Genomic DNA, 20,075 nt, shown 5'->3' on the forward strand with positions numbered 1-20,075 from the left:
TTGGTTTCTCCATCTATGGTAATTGAGAGTTTGGCTGGGTATAGTAGCCTGGGCTGGAAATTGTGTTCTCTTAATTTCTGTATAACATCTGTCCAGGCCCTTCTGGCTTTCATAGTCTCTGGTGAAAAATCCGGTGTAATTCTGATAGGCTTGCCTTTATATGTTACTTGACCTTTTTCCCTTACTGCTTTTAGTATTCTATCTTTATTTAGTGCATTTGTTGTTCTGATTATTATGTGTCGGAAGGAATTTCTTTTCTGGTCCAGTCTATTTGGAGTTCTGTAAGCTTAAAAATATGGAACGCTTCACGAATTTGAGTGTCATCCTTGAGCAGGGGCCATGCTAATCTTCTCTGTATCGTTCCAATTTTAGTATATGTGCTGCCGAAGCGAGCACCAAAGTTCTGTTTTAATGTTTCTGTGTGTCTGAATGTAATAATTCTTCAACCTTGTTTTAGATCCTACAAATTCTTTCTTCTGATTCACCTAGCCTATTGGTAATGTTTTGTATCTGATTTGCTGTTTCAGATTCCAAATTTTATACTTGATTTAGTAAGGTTTCTTTTTCCATGGTTTCTCTGTTTTGCATAATTCTAGATTATCTGTCCCTATGCTGAATTTTAATTCAGGATTGAATTGAAAATTTTACTCCATTTATATATTTATTTAAATCCTCCTTAAAGTCATTGATTAATTTTAAACTAGAATGTTGACTGAATACATATCTAGTCTCCATCCTTCTCAATAATATTTATAGATGCAATTTCTAAGTAATTTTGATCTTTGAAGATGTTTTATTGTCCTGACTTTTCACATTTCTTGAATTTCTTCTGGTGTTTTTTACACATCTTATGGTAGATATCTCTCAGTTTTATCATGTGCATACTTCCCACAGCTCTTAATCTCCACTGTGATAAAAAGGACAGAACACAATAATTCAAATACAAACCAGGTATTTAAATGAAGGAAAGGGGCCTGGGAGAAGACTTAAGGAATACAGGCACTTGCTGTGAAATGTGAGGATCTGGGTTCAATCCCAGGAACTCATATAGTAGAAGGAGAAAACTGACTCTCCTGAGTGCTCTTCTGAATACCACATACATTCTGTAGAACACCTACAGCCATAGAGGAACACACACACACACACACACACACACAGAGAGAGAGAGAGAGAGAGAGAGAGAGAGAGAGAGAGAGAGAGAATATATAAATATAAGTTTTAAAGACAGATACAAAAATTAAAAAGACTTACAAAAGAAGATAGAGAAGAAATGAATTATAACACATTTAGAATGAAAAAAATTAACATTATTAAAGAAATGTACCTAGAAAATAACAGAAATTGAGAAAGGAAAGAAAAACAAAGAGGAATCTGGTATGTGATGTATGTGTAAGATTAGAATCAGACTTCTGCTGAGATGATTCCCACTGACAAAGCAAGGAGGGCCAGAGACCATTGCCCTAGCATCTGTTTGCTGCATTGTTAACAGATCTCTCATCTTAAGCTGTACCTTCACAGGAACGCACGGTTGAGGTCACTTTTCATCCTCTGGCTTGCTTCTTCTGTTATGCTCACAGCCCTGTTAGGCAGGTTCTCTTCCTTCCTTGTTGGCTTGCCTCGCACATGATAGATTGTCTCTTTCTCCTTTTAAAAACTTCACTCTCTGTATTCTTGGATCTTTTGTGTTCTGTGTCTTCTGCTAACCACTGGATTCTCTATGATTTCCACAGTATCCACCTTTCCATTCAGTCATATTCTTGACAATGGGCAGCAAATGTGTAGTGGTAGGGGTAAGCTGGGGTCTCTTTGTCTTTGTTCTCTCGTATAGGCAGTCTACAATGTAGTTCTGAATTCTAACCTACAGAGTATTTCGTAGACATAAGGAATATATGTGTCTAGACATGTTATTTAAACACACACTAAATTCCAATTATGTGCTTTAATTAAATCCAATGTATTAATATACATTTACTAATTAAATGTCAAGTAAAGCCTAGAGAAGAAATTGACTAATAAAATGACAATTTCCTCTACTTTGTTTTTAATTATGTGTCTATATCTCTGTGTGCAGGTGTTCATGGACTTCAGGCAAAGGCATCAGATCTGGAGCTGGAGTTACAGGACAAACTCCTGACACAGGAACTAAACACCAAACTGAAATCCTCTGTAAAAAGCCACGAGCACCCTTATGTTACTGAGCCATCTCTTCAATCCCATGACAAAGTTTCTAAATTTGCTTTCTGCTAATAATCAAATACAACTGAAAATAGTAAAACTAAATGTATTTGACTAGAAAGTATTTAAATAAATCAAAAACACTATAAATTTTCTATATTAAGAGTAACCTTAATGATAATTTTCACCTCAAAATAGAGCAAAGCATTTCCATCTTTAAATGTCATGAATAATATTTGCTTGTACTTTGCTTCTTATAATACTACTTTTTAATTGATAGTTCTTCCTCTTTTACTAACTAGAACATTTTCAGGTGATAGCTAGTACTTATTGTGCTAGTAAGCTCTTCTCTTTTCATATAAGCATATATAAATATTTGGAGTGTGCCTATAGGCACTTAGCCCTTCTCTCTCCATCATAGCTGTAAGTGGATATTGCATTACCCTGACCCAGCCTTTCCTTCTACACACAGACTGACATCATTTCTAGGTTTGGATCCTAGTGATTCAACATAACATATACTGAGACATGATCTGAACTTGGACCCGAAGTCTATGATTTAAGTAGTCATTTATTACTTTTAATAAATCCCATTTTCTATCAAGGTTTTTCAATCCTTGAGTTAACATGTACTTATTGATACAAGTTTTTAACAGCCACTGAAATAAGCATGAGAAAGAAAAGATGAAAATAAATCCTCACCTAGGACTTTTATGGCTAAAGATGTGATTTGATATTATGAACCTCCATCTCTGTTTATTTCAATCCCCTTGACTTATCATAACCATTAAAGTTGCAGTCAAGTGTATAAACATCTTATATTCACTGTCCCAAGTTTCAAGGCATGTTGGCAAGTCCTTGATAGAATATTCATTGTTAATGTGTGCTTGTGACTTCCAACTGACTTCATAGTGTTTCTCTACTAACACTGGTTTAGAACCCCAATATTTCTCTAATTTTTCATATTTTAGAGATCTAGACATATTGTACTTTCTCAAAGTAGATGTTCTCAGATTTTTTTCCCTGAGATTTTAAAGGCATGCAGACATTATGAAAGAAGATACTTGGCAATTTGGCATTTTTTATTTTATTTTTAATGATAAGATTCAATTAAATTTATTTATGTCTTAGATTAATATCTGCAGAAAAAAAATCTGTGAATTAGAACACATTCACTAATGATAAAATAACCCATGGTCTTTGGGGGTAGTCCAGGCTAATGAAAGAAACAGAATAACAAAAAGAACGCCTGGGTTCATCTTCTAAATCCTACTTACATACCTCCCCTCTGGGACAAGCCACTGCATTCATATCACTCCTCTCTCACTTCTCTCCCTTGTTCTTTTATATATCTTGAATTTTCACACACAATCTTAGTGGCTACTTTATGTGCTCTAATCTCGAGTAACATAATTAGAAGCTAACTTGTGTTCTTAATTGTGATATATATTAGGTACAAAATAAAATGGAGAAAAAAATAATACTTTCAGATAGTTGTATATTTTCTTTGCCTATGAAGGTAAATTAAGATAACAAAATATCATGAGTAAGACATGGCAGCAAAACAGAAGGTGGAGGAGAAGAAGAAGATGAAGATGCAGAAGATGAAGATGCAGAAGATGAAGATGCAGAAGATGAAGATGCAGAAGATGAAGGAGGAAGAGGAGGAAGAGGAGGAGGAGAAAGAGAAAAGGAGGAAAATGGGGAGAAGAAGAGGAAGAAGGAGAAGAGGGAGGAGAAGGAAAAGGAGAAGAGGAGAGGAAGAGGAGGAGGGAGAATGAAGGTGCAGGGAAGAAAAAGGAGGAAGAGAAGGAGGAGTAAGAGGAGGAAGAAGAGGAGACAGACTCAGACTTGAGTATTAAGGTCAGAGGGTCAGTGCCTGAACAGAGAAAAACACTGATTTTTGTTTAAGAGAGTGGCCTCATATATCATCTGAAGGAATTCTGGGATATTTATGAGAGAATATTAAACTCACATCTATGACAAAAAGTGTACTTCTTTTTCATATCAAGATGAGCAGCTATGGGAAGTTTGGGCTTGATTTTTTATTTTTATTTTGTAAAATATGAACTGTTAAGAGAGAAGGAGTTAGTACAGAAAGAAGAATGTAAAATACTTGAAATAACGCAGGGAATAAATAATGAATGAGTTTTGTGCATTTAAAAAATTAATTGAACTTATAAAACATTTTTCACAAGGGAATTTAGCATATAACTATGATTCATCTTATTTTCATTTATTCTGATAAGGGCATTTCTCTGATTTTATAAAACTCATTTAAAAGTTCTCACTTTTTTAATGTAAGAAGGATCTTGTGATATCAGTAGATAGGAGTGACTGTGAATGAATAGAGATTTTTCTATTCTTTTGGGCTTGTGCCTTGCTCTTTGACAGCTCTCACAAGAGGAGAGGAATCTACATCAAGGTTTAAAACATAGTACTGGTTGTGTATGTGTTATTGAGTTTATTCTTTCTTCACACAGACTAAGGTGCATAGATGGTAATGACTATTTAAATTTATGTTTGTAACAAACCTGTAGCTCATTAGATGTAGGCTTCTGAAATTTTAAGAATGTCTTGATATTTTAGGCTACTTAATATTTTTTGACATTATTTATACATTTTGAAAATAAAATGTTGCAATGATACAAACAAAAAATAAAATTTACTGTCTTCTATTTCAGAAGGCCTCTCACTATAGGTGAAAGTCTTGGAAGGGCCAGAGCAAGGGATTGTATAATGTCCTCATTTCTTCATGCTACCTCCTCACATACCCCTTCTGTGTCATCATGTCCTTATTCAAATAAGTCTTGTAAGAATACAAAGCAATAACACACACACACACATGCAGCCTCATTTTATCTTAAGCATGTTTTTAAAGTCCCTATTGCTGGAATCAGGGTTATTTCCATGTACTTCGTAAGGACTTAAATAAATAGATGTGAGAACACAATTTAATGAAACATAATACAGACTTATGGAAATCATGTTGGAGGCTCCTCAAAAAGTTTCAAAGACAACTAGTATGTGATCCAGTAATTTCACTCCTGAACATATATCCAGAGAGCTCCACATATTCCCATAAGATATGAAGTATTATAGGAATAGTATCCCTTTCATTTCCAAGAGACATACCTTTTTCTGCAATATTTTCTGATTGTTAGGTACAACAGTTGTGTTGTATGTATATCCACAGGGCTGGGCACCATCGCTTGGTCTCCATTTTGTGACCTGTTGCAGGTCTATGAGATGGTCTCTGCTTGATGTAACAAAAGAACTTTATCTAATGAGAGTGCGAGTTACACTTATCTTTAGCTATAAGAAATCATTTTAGAGTGTGGTCTAGTAAAGTGACAATGATGATAAGTTCTCCTCTAAGATTTGTTACCTATCTAGCCCTGAGTGGTTGGCTAGGCTTTTAGAACCAAACATGATTAATCTCCTATTGACTGTGCCCTAAGTCCAACTAGATAGTTGCTGATTATAGCCAAGATGTGAGTGACACTATTGTATCTTTGGGGAGAGCTTGCCTTGCTAGTCATAGTTGTTATCTATAGGGGTCACAGCCAGGAAGGGTTACTGATTGCTTCCCTCGGTTGGAAGTTTGCATGGACCTAGGTTTCCAGGTTAGATCTAGTGAGAATCATCCTGATCCTATGTCTGAAGTGAATGCTGTCTTCAGCAACAGGAATTCACTTTCAGCTGATATGCTACCAGAGTGAGAGCAGACAACAACGTTTTTTTCAGGAGTGGCTGTCCTGGCCAACAGCAGAACAGAAGTTTATGGTGCCTTGAACTAGATAGAGGTTTTGTTGGAGAATCTATGGCTTTATTAGGGAGCACTGTGACCCTAATTACATAACTTCATTTATATGTTAAAGTATATTACATTCATCTATAATTATATATTATATTACATATATATTTACATTACATATGGTTTTAAGTAAATATAAAATAATATGATTCCTTGAAGCTTTATCAAACAACCATGGTATTATTTGCCTTTTATCCCACTTTCTCATGAAGGGAAAATGGTGAGAGGGTGGTTAATACTTTACCTGTATTAAATAAAAAATTTAAAGATACATTTGTAAATTTATTGTAATTTTCTAATTTTAATTAATATTATCCAAATTGTTACTATGTATCAACCAGTGGGACACTTTGGTTAATAGTTTTTAATGCCATAAGACCTTTCACCATTGAGTTTATTTGGATTGGAAAAGGTGAGAATAAACAAGTAACTTAGTAACACTTGGCATGACCATAAATATAATGTGGGAAATTAAAGCAGAGGGAACAGAATGAAGAAAACAGACATGAAAAGAGCAACAGGGAATACTGGCTGAGCCATGCAGAGACTTTTGGGAGTCATGCTTTCAGTAGAAGGGCTATTCATACGCTTGCTTCAGTTACAGTGAGAAAGAGCCAGAAGCAAGGGAAAGAGAATGATCACAAAACTAAACAATTAGGGGGAGGTCCCACATGAGATGATTAGGGAACTATAGCAAGAAAATTACATTTTATATATTTTATATGTTATAGTAATATTTATTATTATATAACATAATATTTCAATATCAAGTATTATATTTTGTTATGACATATTATAACTATATAATTACACATTATATAATTATTGTATGTAATTATATAATATAATATAATATTATATAAATATAAGATATATGATTTTATATTATATTTTACTAATATTTGGATAATCTGGATTGTCTGATTCTTCACACAATTCTCCTATGTATTATGACCTGTGGCAAACTTCTTCTTTTAGAATGTAAAGACTCAGACAGTCTAGAGGGAATATTGCATAATATTGCATTGTATAACATCAGTTTTCCTAACCTAACTGATAGAATCATTCCTTTGAATTTCCTGTCTGTTAATTCTTCCTCATGTGATTATCATTAGAAACTATCAATGGCTTATTGAAATGATGGGAATGAGAACCAAAGTAAATCTGTCAAAAACTTTTTGAAAACTCTCATTACTAGGATGGATCATGAAGTTACTAGAAATTAAAAGAAAAGGAGATGATTGTGTTCAGGAACAGGTGGTAATAAAATTGGAGAGAAAGGAATAAATATATGAGACACTAATTATTAGTCACCTTTGATCTTATACCCAAAGAATCTGGGGTTAGTAACAAGTCTGCTGCTAAAAGACAAAGATTATACCACTGCCTATTGTGGTTTCCAAATGCACCACAAGTCTTCTGTAAGTACACTCTATTGATAATAAACTCTATTGTAAATGTTATAATCTAAATGTGTAATTCATTTTTTCTTAGGGCTATAGCAGAAAGTGGTATGCTCAGTGGCTTTTACCTTTAAATGTACTCATAGATTTCATATTTTGTTTAGAGAAAGCAATACTGGATTTACTACCAAAATTAAAATAAACAAAGAAACAAACAAGAAATCCCCATCAGGTCCTAATGGAAAGAAAGTTTTAAGAAACAAAATTTTATATATATATATATATATATATATATATATATATATATATATATATATATGTGTGTGTGTGTGTGTGTGTGTGTGTGTGTGTGTGTGCGCGCGCGCGTGCACGCTCGCATGTGTGTATAATATATACATATATACATGTATATATAGCATGTATAGCCATATATAGCCATATATACATACTATATACACATATATAATATCATATAAATCATATATAGATATATATACATACACATATAATTTGTTTCCTCCATCTCTTTGACTAATAGTATGAGGAAGTTTCTAATATAAACTACATGAAGGGGATCCCAGATAGTAGTGGAAGGGAGAATAGAGGGAGATGAAGGGTACTCCCTAGTTGAAAGCCCAGATGTCTACATAAGAATTCCAAATATCCAGAAAAATTCATTATTATGTGGATCCAAACCAACTATTCAAAGCCAGGAAATAACCATCGAGATGGATTGAGAGGAACTCTACCTGTTCTAGCAAACTGAAATACTCATCCTACAGGACATAGTGTGCACTCCTCAGAAAGCCTTGACCCCTGCAGAAAGAAGTCAGTCGTAGATTATGTGATGCTCCAGAATCATTGTGTGACTCACTCATTTAACCAAAAAATAAAGAAAGGAAATTTAAAAAAATACTTGCAAACAAACATTAACACATTGTAGATTAAAATCAACATATATGGGTGATTATATGAACTGCAAATCTTACTTTCAGAGTGAATAAAAAAATTAAGATACACTTCTTTATTGTTCCATAAATCAATATACAAAATAGTGCAAGGTTGGAAAATAAACAAAGATTTAAATCTTAATCATAAGAACTCTATGTATGGTGGTCAAAACTCCATGAAACAGAAAACAACTACAATATATGTGAGCATTTCATATCAGTAGAGGAGACAGCTTCTCAAGGAACCGAGATATTAAAAGATATTTAAAGATGTTAAATATGCTAGCACTTAGTAGTTGAGTTTAAATATTCCAAAGAAAATATATAAAATATAAATAACAAAATCTCAGGACTTAAATGACTGTCAACAAATTTACTAAAAGAAAAGGAGTCACTTTTGAGCAAGTATCCCAGCGATGCCCTTTTGTATTCCACAGAACTGCTCAAAGAATGTTAACAGAGATAAACTGTATACTGATGATAAAAAGCACTGAAAATGAACATATTCTCTACTGTAAAACAATGAAATTGAAATATCAACAAAAATATTCCAATGCTTACTGAAATAAGAATGATAATAGTGCTGATATGCAGAGAAGAATCTTAAAGCAAATTATAAATAACTGGGATGATGGTTCTAGAAAATATCATCCTGAGTGAGGTAACTCAGTCACGAAAGACCACACAGTCTATGTACTCATTGATAAGTGGGTATTAGGCAAAGAGCATGAAAAACCCACAATAGCACTCATGGACCACATGAAGCTCAAGAAGAAGGAAGACCAAAGAATGGATGCTTCAGTACTACTTAGAAGAGGGAAAAAAACAACAAGGGAAGAAGAGGGTGGAAAGAATTGGGAGAAAGAGAAGAGAGAGAGGGGAAAAAGAGGGAAATATTCAGGTATGGGAGGAGGTAGAGGAAATGTGCAGAGGGTAAAGTAATTGAACAGAGATGTGTACTAATGGGGGATGGGCAAATGGGGATTGTAACCAGAAAGACCCAGATACCAGGAAAGCAAGAGCCTCCCCGGACCCCACAGGTATGACATTATCTGAAATACCCCACAAAGAGGAGGGAGAACCTGTTAAGACCATATCCAGAGGTTAGGCATGCCCCCACCCCCACCCCCACCCCCGTTGAGGGAGAGGGCCACCCACACAACTCCAAAATTTTAACCCATAATTGCTCCTGTCTAAAGGAAAGACAGGGACAAAGAATGGAGCAGAGACTGCCCCACCTGGGAATCCATCCCACATGCAGACATCAAACCCAGACACTATTGAAGATGCCAAGAAATGCTTGTTGACAGGAGCCTGATACAGCTATTTCCTAAGAGGCTCTGCCAGATTCTGCCCAATATAGATGCTGAGGCTAGAGGCCAACCATTGGACAGACTCAGCACAGGTACCAAAATGGAGGAGTTAGGGTAAAAACTCAAGGAGCTGAATGGACCTTATCTGGCATCAATGACAGGGAAGGCCCTTGGTCCTGTGAAGGCTTGATGCCACAGCATAGAGGAATGCTAGCATGGTGAGGTGAAGCAGGAATGGGTAGGTGGGTGGAGGAGCACCCTCATAGAATCAGGGTAAGGGGTGGGGGGATGGAATAGGGAGTTTGCAAAGAGAAAATGTGAAAGGGGATAGCATTTGAAATGTAAATAAATAAAACAAAATAAAAATTACAATACAGAATTTTCACTTCAGTAGGACTCACAAAATTGTTTAATGGTGCATATGTTGTGATATTTAAGCTAAAAAAATTATATTTTATATTTACTCCTGTAAGATAGTGACAAAAAATATAGCCCAGGTTGCACTGGGTCTCACAAGTTAGCCCAAGATGGCCTGAAACTTGTGTCAGTTCTCTGCCTCAGTTTACCAAGGAATTGGAATGCACTGAAAGGCGCTATACTTTGCTAAAAACATTAATGAAATAACTTTAAAATGAATGAAAATGTATAAAAGCTAAGAGCATACTTTCCCACTGTGAATGTCCACAACAACCAGTACATACTTAAAATTATTTAATTTTATGTGCCACTAGGGAATGGAAGTTTAAGGAAAACCAGTACATTAAGTAAAAATATTCAAAGTTACCTAGCATGACAAGGTGAAGGGTTGATAAGGATGTGAAACAAATGAAAATCTGAGACTTTTATACTACTTTATATTTTCTGTTTCTTAAAAACTAAATATTTTCCTACCACATTCTCCACAATGATGCTTCATACACATAAAATGTGTCTATAAAAAGACTATACACACACACACACATATGTGTGTGTGTGTGTGTGTGTGTGTGTAAAGATTTATGAAAGATTCTCAAAAGCTTTTCCTCAATAAGAGAAATTATAAAAAAAAAAAAAAAGAAAGAAACCAACACCAGCAGCAACAGCAACAAACAGCAATCCTGGTAATGTGTAATTCGGTGTATTACAAATTGTTCTAGAAGTGTCAAAACCAGGATGTAGGACAGTAATCTGAAGGGCTGTATTGTAGAACAAGGATGGGGGTGAGGGTGATAATTTTTGAGAAGAAATTGATCCTGGGGATTAAAATTAGAGTCTCATGCACATTAGGTGTCTTAGGGTTTCCATAGCTGTGAAAAGACACCACAACCAAGGCAGTTGTCATAAATGCCATCATTTGATTAGGTCTGGCTTATGTTTTCAGAGATTCTGCCCATCGTCATCATGGTGGAAAGCATGGGTGTGTCCAAGCAGACCTGGTACTGGAATAACCCAGAGTTCTACATCGTGATCCTAAGGTAGTAGCAGGAGACTCTTTGGCAGGCAGCCAAGAGGAAGGTCTCTTCTATACTGGGTGGACCTAGAGCACTAGGAACCTTCAAAGTCTGCCTACACAGTAACATGCTTCCTCCAACAAGGCCATACCTCCTAATATTGCTACTTCCCATGGGCCAAGCATATTGAAGTAACCACACTAGGCAAATGCTCTAACATTGACTTTGTTCCTTGAGCCCCAAGGAATGAATATTTTAAAAAAGATTTTAAGATTAATTGTTTTCAGCGTAGACACATGTGAGTTTTGACTGCATATATGACCATGCAATACATGCATACAATGTCCTTAGAGGCTTTGGAACCCTTGGAAGATGAGTTACAGAAACATAACTCCATGTGGATTCTGAGAATCAAACCATATCCTTTGGAAGAGCAGTCAGTGCTCTTAACCACTGAGAAATCTCTGCTATCTTATAAAAATGAAGGATTTTTGATGGAAAACCGGAAAAATGTTTGTAGTTTTGAGCACATCTGGCAGCATGATTGTAGTAGCTAGCACAAAACTCATCAGAACAGCTGGACATGGTAGTTTTGAACTGCATCTTTTGTCTCAGGTGGGAAACTGTCAGAAATTCAAGGCCAACCTCACACATTGTGAATTCAAGGCCAATCTGGGCTATACAGTAAGGCTCCATACAAAAACCAGATCAAACCAAGCAATTATTTTTCAAATTATATCTACAGAATGTGAAAAACTGAATCGTATATAACTCACAGCTAAGCAAAAATTAATCTAAAACACACACACACAGATAGATAGATAGATAGATAGATAGATAGATAGATAGATAGATAGATAGATAGATATGGATATGGATATGGATATGGATATGGATATGGATATGGATATGGATATGGATATGGATATAGATATAGATATAGATATAGATATAGATATAGATATAGATATAGATATAGATATAGATATAGATATATACAGTGAAATGAGATTTGAATTGCAAAAGAATAAGAATAAGACCCTGCGGAGAGGAACTTAGTCTGCACAGGTGAGAGGGTGCACCACAGAAGAGGACAGCTTCTGGGACAGGCGGGAGCCACAGAGCCGCTGAGGCAGCACCCTTTTCTGGCCGCAGACATCCGGCCACCCTCCCAGCCAGAGGACGTTAAACTCAAGAGAACGAAGACCAAAGTGTGGACACTTGGCCCCTTCTTAGAATAGGGAACAAAACACCCATGGAAGGAGTTACAGAGACAAAATTTGGAAGTGTGACGAAAGGATGGACCATCTAGTGATTACCATATCCAGAGATCCATCCCATGATCAGCTTCCAAACGCTGACACCATTGCATACACTAGCAAGATTTTGCTGAAAGGACCCAGATATAGCTGTCTTTTGTGAGACTAGGCTGGGGCCTAGCAAACACAGAAGTGGATGCTCACAGTCAGCTATTGGATGGATCACAGGGCCCCCAATGGAGGAGCTAGAGAAAGCACCCAAGGAACTAAAGGGAACTGCAACCCTATAGGTGGAACAACATGATGAACTAACCAGTACCCCGGAGCTCTTGTCTCTAGCTGCATATGTATCAAAAGATGGCCTAATAGACCATCACCTGAAAGAGAAGACCATTGGACTTGCAAACTTTATATGCCCCAGTACAGGGGAACACCAGGGCCAAAAAGGGGGAGTGGGTAGGTAGGGGAGTGGCGGGGGGAGGGTATGGGGGACTTTTCGGATAGCATTGGAAATGTAATTGAGGAAAATACGTAATAAAAAAAAAAAAAGAAAGAATTACAGCCAGTTGTGAACTGCCCAACGTGGGATCTGGAAACAGAGCTCACATCCTCTGGAAACGCATCAGGCACTGAGCCATCACTCCCGCATTTCATTCTTTAGTATTGGTTCTTGCAATGGAGCACATTCAAACCATACAATGGAAACAAAAACATAGCTAGACAAATAAACATTGGATTTGAATAGTGTTGACATCACACTACAAATGTCACACTGAAGCCAGCTTTGACAAACTTTTCAACAGTGCAGGGGATTTTGTCACAACTAACCATAGTTACATAATAAAGAAAATCTAAATATCTAAATAATTTCACAAGATCGATTTAATGCAGTCTGTTTTCTTACATTATGGAATTAAATTAAAATTCAATAGCAATGTCTGGAGTATCATAACTGGAAATTAAGCAATGTTCTTCTATATAATCTATGGTTTATATCTAATGAACGGTAATTTAAAAAAAAAACACATTTTGAATTAAATGTTAAATCTACAGCCGTGAGGTGCAGATAAAAAATGAAAATCAATTGTCTAAATGACGACTATAAAATGTAGAAGAAATTTATAAGAATAAGATCAAGAGTAAATAAAAACATAAAGTGCCCAACAAATCCAATTGATGGGCCTTGAAAGGAATGAATTAAAATGGCAAATAGCTGGATTGGTCAATAAATCATGGACACAATTTTTTTTTTAATTTTTCAAGACAGGGTTTCTCTGTATAGCACTGGCTCTTCTGGAACTCACTCTGTAGACCAGGCTGGCCTCGAACTCAGAAATCCGCCTGCCTCTGCCTCCCAAGTGCTGGGATTAAAGGCATGCGCCACCAGTGCCTGGCCATGGACAATATTTTAATATCTAAACTTTACTTAATATAATTCACTATGTCACAATGAAAATGAAATTATACAAGTAATCCTTTACCAGACTGCAGAAAACTTTTTGATGTATTTCATAGGAAAAACTCATAGCACCCAAGAATAGAATTAAATATTTTCACTGGTTATTTTTCTACAGAATTTCTATAGCAAATATAGAATGCAAAGGAAAAATCAAGAAACTTTCCATGAGAAAAGTGTGACATCCATTATAGCCACTTTTGTTTCTTATAATGCTAGAAATACAAGCCAATGCAAGGAATCAAGAAATTAAACAAAATAAGAAATATAAAATAGTATAGGTTGTCAAATGGCATTAATAACATGTATATTTAAGAATCAGAAAGAATACTAAGTCAATTATTAGAAATGATAAATACATTAAATAAGTTTAATGGATACCTATACAGCAGCTAACAGTCAATGCATTTGTGTACAGAGAAAATGAACACATAGACTTTGGAGTATGTGTTATGTGATATGGAGGCCAAAGAATCAAATATAATTCAATATAACACAGGCTACTCAAGGCTTTCATATTTTAAAATGCATATACATTGTAACAAAGGGCAAAATTTACAAAACTAAAGAACAAAGCTATATACTTATTTCATGGATTGATTTTTTTTTTCGTATTTTAAAGTGTCTGCTGCTCCCAAATTAATCCACACATTCAAAGATATTTTAATCAAAATTTAAAGAGCAATCTCTGAATTCCAAAATGTTCTAGGAGGCAGGATACATTTAATAGAGTTGTTGGCCATTGGGGTCAAATAGTAAACGGCAAACAACACAGCCTATTTTCAAGGCTGTCAGTGGCTCTCCATAAATGGACAGTAAGGTCCTATGGCTCTACACAACTCAGAGTAACTCACTGAATATGGAGAAGTTGACTGGTGCATATATAGAGCCTTCAAGCCTGCATCTGGTACTGAAAGTTACTGTGCACGCTACCAAAAAATAAAGGTAAGCCCCATTCCAGCAACCAACGCTTGATCTATGTGAGTAACCTGCCTTCAAGGTATGACGGTACAATTATGACACAAAGAGTATGGAAGTGACGAAACAATATCTGATCTGAATTAAGGCTCAGGAACCTATGAGTAAACCAAACATTACTCTTTTTCTAAACAAATGTAGCAATAAAATAATTTCTACGAACATTCTGCTATGCTCATAGAAAAGAAGTAATTACAAGAGGTGAACTATAGTTAAGTACATTTAAGTAAACTTCTCCTTCCAAGCAGGCATAAGAGCTGCCTTTGAAACATCATTTGAGTTCCCTCAAAATCACTTCATGTGAAAACAAAGGTAAAATGACCATGACCCTGGCCTACTCGTCACTTTCTAAAGATTCTTTTAGGACACTAATCTTCACAGGACTTACCTTATTTTTAAATTGTTCATGTTATCTCAGTGATGATTAATATATCAGTCTTGACACTGAAGTTGCCATTAGATGCAGTATATCCATGCATATGTCAGATGATATGTTGGTGTTGTTGCTCTTGTTTTAGCTCAAAACACTGAGCATTCTAACCTTCTACCCCCAATTTTTAAATAAGAGAAAATAAGAGGCATCTTTCTTGTTTAATCTCACTGGGGTTATTGCAAGGGTGTGGTTAATTACTCTCTAGGATATTTTCCAGATAAAAAGTAGCATGCTTTGAGGATACTAATATTGGGAATTAAAATAAAGTTATATAAAAAAATTGAATAGACTAGACTTAAATAGACTAGATAGGACTAGAATAGACTAGATTAGACTAGACTAGAATACATGCAAAAAAGGACCTAGGAAAGTATAGTTATCTTTAATCATATAACAATGAAGTTTGGATAGAATCTACTAGAACTTACAATGGTATGATTTATTTATATTGTGATACTGTGTACATGTACTACTGATTATAGTGAATTTTGTTCTAATTAAAAAACAACCAACCAGATCCCCATATCTCCCAGGTGGGGACTAAACCACCAACCTAAGAGTGCTCGTGGAGAGACCCATGGCTCCAGCTGCATATGTAGCAGAGTATTGCCTTATCTGGCATCAATGGGATAGGAGGCCTTTGGTCCTGTGGCGGCTCAATGCCCCAGCATAGGGGAATGCCAGGGCAGTGAGGCAGGAGTGGGTGAGTGGGTAGCAGAGCATCCTCATAGAAGCATGAGGGAGGGTGTGTAGAGGGGAATCCTGGAAGGGGGATAACATTTAAAGTGTAAATAAATAAAATAAGCAATAAGGAAGCCAAGACAAGGTGAAATAGAGATTTAAGTGGGAAGGATAAAATAACCAATGCCATAATAAGTAAGATAACTTTGTTGATGACCACAGGGGAAATAGTACATTTCTCCAGGAGGGTTAAATGAAAAGACAAAGAATGAAAATGTAAAGGACAGATAATAAAATTAACAACAGCAAAATTTAGAGCCTCTGCTTCTTTAAAGGCACAACCCTGCTTGTTGGGGAGCTGATCGCTAATCTAGAGAGCCTCAGGAGGGAGGTCATGAGTTCCAGGCCAGCCTATCTTTGTTTGTTATTAGAGATTTTTACGATGAAAATTCAACTAAAAGAGATGCAGAAAATATATGTAGGGAATATATTGAACCAAAGACTCATTTCCTAAATTTTAAAATACTTCAGGGAAGTCTACTGGAAAATAAAACTATCATCCAGAGAAACAGTAAAATATTCAAAGTATGAGAAGTTAAATTACAATTTTCCCCAAAGAACTAGTGAGCATACAGAGATGTCCAACATCATCAAACCCAGATAACCCCAAATTTTCAGAATATACAATTACATATTTACAAAAACCTTAAAATTGGAATTTAGACAATGTAATTTTTAAATGTTAAAATAACTGAAACTATGTGTATAATAAATGATAATATGATTGTACAACTTTTTTGAATAATGTCTCAGCAATTATTTTGCAATTTAAATGCTGGTAGAAACAATACTTTTTGAGAGCTCCAACCTGAAATGCCTTCAAATGTTCATCAAGAAGTTCAAGTAAAAATAAGTCAGTAAATAATAAGCATAAAGTGGCATGGAATTGGCTCAGTGGGTAAGAGCTGACTATAAACAAGGAGACATAACCTCAGAACTCAGCATCAATGCAACAGACAGACACAGTGGCACAAGATGCAATCCTAGTAATGGCAGAAGGAAACAGGACAGTGCTGGCTGACTGGCACTGTCTATTTAGGTGAGACAGAGAGGTCCAGGCTCAATGAGAGACTCTGTCCCAAATTATAAGGTGGGCATATATTTATAGAAAAATATATGTCATACCTGGCATTTCTTATTTCTTTTCATGGGCAGCAGTACAAACATACATCCAAATAGTAAAACCCCAAAGTAAATCTGTGTGTTTATATAATGTAATGATATACAACAATGATAATTATCAAAGGCTATACAAAATAGCACAACAATTCTAAAATCATAATGTTTTAAGCTCAATAAAAGAAACACTAGACTACACAAATGATACTTTTATGGCTTGATTATGACATGTTCTCTGAAGAATTCTGTGGTGAAGTGTGGATCTTCACTGCATTATTCAGAAGCAGGTATTCCTGGAAGTGCGGTCTCTGAAATGAACTCATAATGTATGGGCTAATCCAGTGTGGAATAGTGGCTGACTGAACTATCAGAATGTGGTGTAGGTGGGGGATGAAGGGTCTGCTCGGTGGAAATGGTAACTGATGATGTTTCTTTGATGGGCCTTTCTTACTAGGAGCGTCTCTGAGCTGAGCTGCACCTTTACCACATACTCATGCCCCAATGGGCTTCTGCTATGCTGCAGGTCCCAGCATTTCTGCCTTGCTTGATGTCCATTTGGCATCAAGCTCAAGCCCTTGAATGTGTCATCAAAACAACAACAAAAAAAAAAAAAACCAACCAAACAAAAAACAAACAAAAAAGAAGAGGGAAAGAAAATATTTCCTCAGTGTTTAAGTTGCTATTCCTGATATCTACTCATAATGTTGATAGCTAACAGGAAGAAAATTAACATGCTATCTGACTCAAATTTTACAAATTGTAAAACTTCCAAGATGAGCCAATATAAGTCTAATAATAGATATTGTTGGAGAGTGAGTAGAGCATTAATTAATAAAGAAATGAAAAACAATCAGTAGTAGGGTGCTCCTTTTGACTATTGTGTGTTCCTTATGATTATTGACATAAATGCTAGCTTTATGTTCATGTTCACTTTGATGAAAGTAATTTAACTAATGTTCATATGGATTTTCCTATAAAAATTATACAATATTAAACTTTAAAAAAAACTTTAACAACTGGAAAATCTCTTGTATTGCCTGATGTGTAGAATATGTCTTCTAATTTATAAAGTGCACCTGTGAATGAAAACACAGAGAAACCCCATCAATATCATTTGAATAACAATGAGAGAAATGAACTAGCTTTACAAGGCAGTAAACAAGATGGTGTTTAATCATTTTATAACATGAGAAATACAGATATAGATATAATTTCTAAAGTATACTTCAGTCACACATAAGATTAACAAAGATGCAAGAGTGGAACACTATGAAGGAAAAGGATACATTCTTGATGGTACCATAAATTATTAATAAAGTGTGGAAGCTAGTCAAGAAATATCTTAATGTTAAGAAATTCTATGTTTTCATGTTTTAGTAGGTGCATGGCCCAAACACTCATAGTATATAGCAATATCATTTGAGTCCTCCAAGTAACATGAGGTTCAGTTTTCTTCCAATTGGAGAGACTATGTGGCTCACTTCTCTAAACCACGAATGTGGGAGTGGAATTCACATAGAATGGTCACCTGACTTGTAGCCCCAAGCATTCCCCAGTCATTGAACTACAGATGCCTAATGAATCAGAGCTGTCAGTAAAAGAATTTAGTGAAGAGGGCATGGAATAAGAGTAGCTAAAATATTGTAATAATAATTCATACATGAATCATTTTAGGTGTATATCTTTTCCAAATTTTAATGAACTCATTTACCTTACTATCATTTTTGTTTTAACTAATTAGTGCTATACTTACAGTGATGTCTAGTCAATATTTATGATTTCATTGCTCTCTGATGATGTCATATTTTGTATCACTATTAATCCTATTCCCAATAATGTAATCAACTCAATAATTAATATTACTCTACTTATCACTAACACCTAGTGAATATTCACAGCATGCTTCACAGTATCATAGGGGATTGGCAGGTATTAAGTAACATAATTTTCACAATACTTCTCAGAGGGAGACAATCCTAGCTTCAGAGTGTGGATGGAAAAAAAGTGAAAGATGGTTTGCCAATTTCACATACAGAGTTGGTCTTCAAATCCTCCCTTTGGAGACGTATCTAAATATTGTAATACTCAATGACTTTTTCATTCTTGAAAACCAATCTCACTTTTAAGGAAAGGAATATATTATTATATTCCTCAACATATTTGCTTACAATTCTAACTCAAATTTCTCATTTTCATTTGTTTGGGTGTCGGGTTATCTGCTCTGTAAAATGTTGGTAATGCCTCAATGCTGTTACTTATTGTTTTTATTAACTCTTTGAGAACTTTATATAATGTGTTTCCATCATACTTACTCCCACTCCACATCCCTACTCACCCAACTTCATAATCTATTTTCTACTTTTCTTTTAGTGTCCAATGTCTTACTTTGAATACCAGTGTTCAATGTGAAGGCGACTGGTCTGTTAACTTTGATGGCACCCTCTTGTTCAACATAAGGCTAGAGGACAATCATTCTTTTAATCGCTTTGATTTTCTTCTTGTGTCCACAATAGCCCAGAAGTTTCCCCAGTAAAAATAAGTTTTCTTTTATTTGTGATCTGGTCTTTTCCTTTTTGCCAATGTATGAACAACCTAAATATTTAATTTATGAAACTTTGAGCTATCATGCACTCGAAACAATGATTCTATACCCATGATTCTCTATGTTGCAGTTGTCCTTTGACTGATTTCTTATACTTTCTTGCACTCCAATCAATGATTTTATATCCATGAGTCTCCCTGTGGGAGTTGTCCTATGACTGATTCTCTTATTTTCATTGAAATTCTCCAGGTCTATCAATTTTATTGTAAGGGATAGTATGTGATCCTTTTTAAGACTTAATAGTATCCCACTGCATAACAAATTCTACTGTACTATTAAAAGTGGAGAGATTACAGCACATAATAACTTGCTATAATATTTGTGAATAGCAATGAAAGACTCAAAAGGTTTGAACACAAAGTAATAAGGAGTTGAATCAGCTGGGCGGTGGTGGCACAC

General features: G+C 35.4%; 1 non-coding gene across 1 annotated transcript; it reads right to left on the minus strand.

Annotated features, from left to right (window-relative positions):
- Window positions 1-289: 289 nt before the first annotated feature.
- LOC115032556 (U6 spliceosomal RNA) lies at window positions 290-396 on the minus strand. Its single transcript, XR_003838201.1, has one exon. It is a non-coding gene; the product is annotated as a U6 spliceosomal RNA (small nuclear RNA).
- Between the last annotated feature and the right edge of the window lie 19,679 nt (window positions 397-20,075).

Source organism: Mus caroli, unplaced genomic scaffold (genome assembly GCF_978045245.1).
Source record: "Mus caroli unplaced genomic scaffold, Mus_caroli_1 scaffold_1, whole genome shotgun sequence".
NCBI lineage: Eukaryota > Metazoa > Chordata > Mammalia > Rodentia > Muridae > Mus > Mus caroli.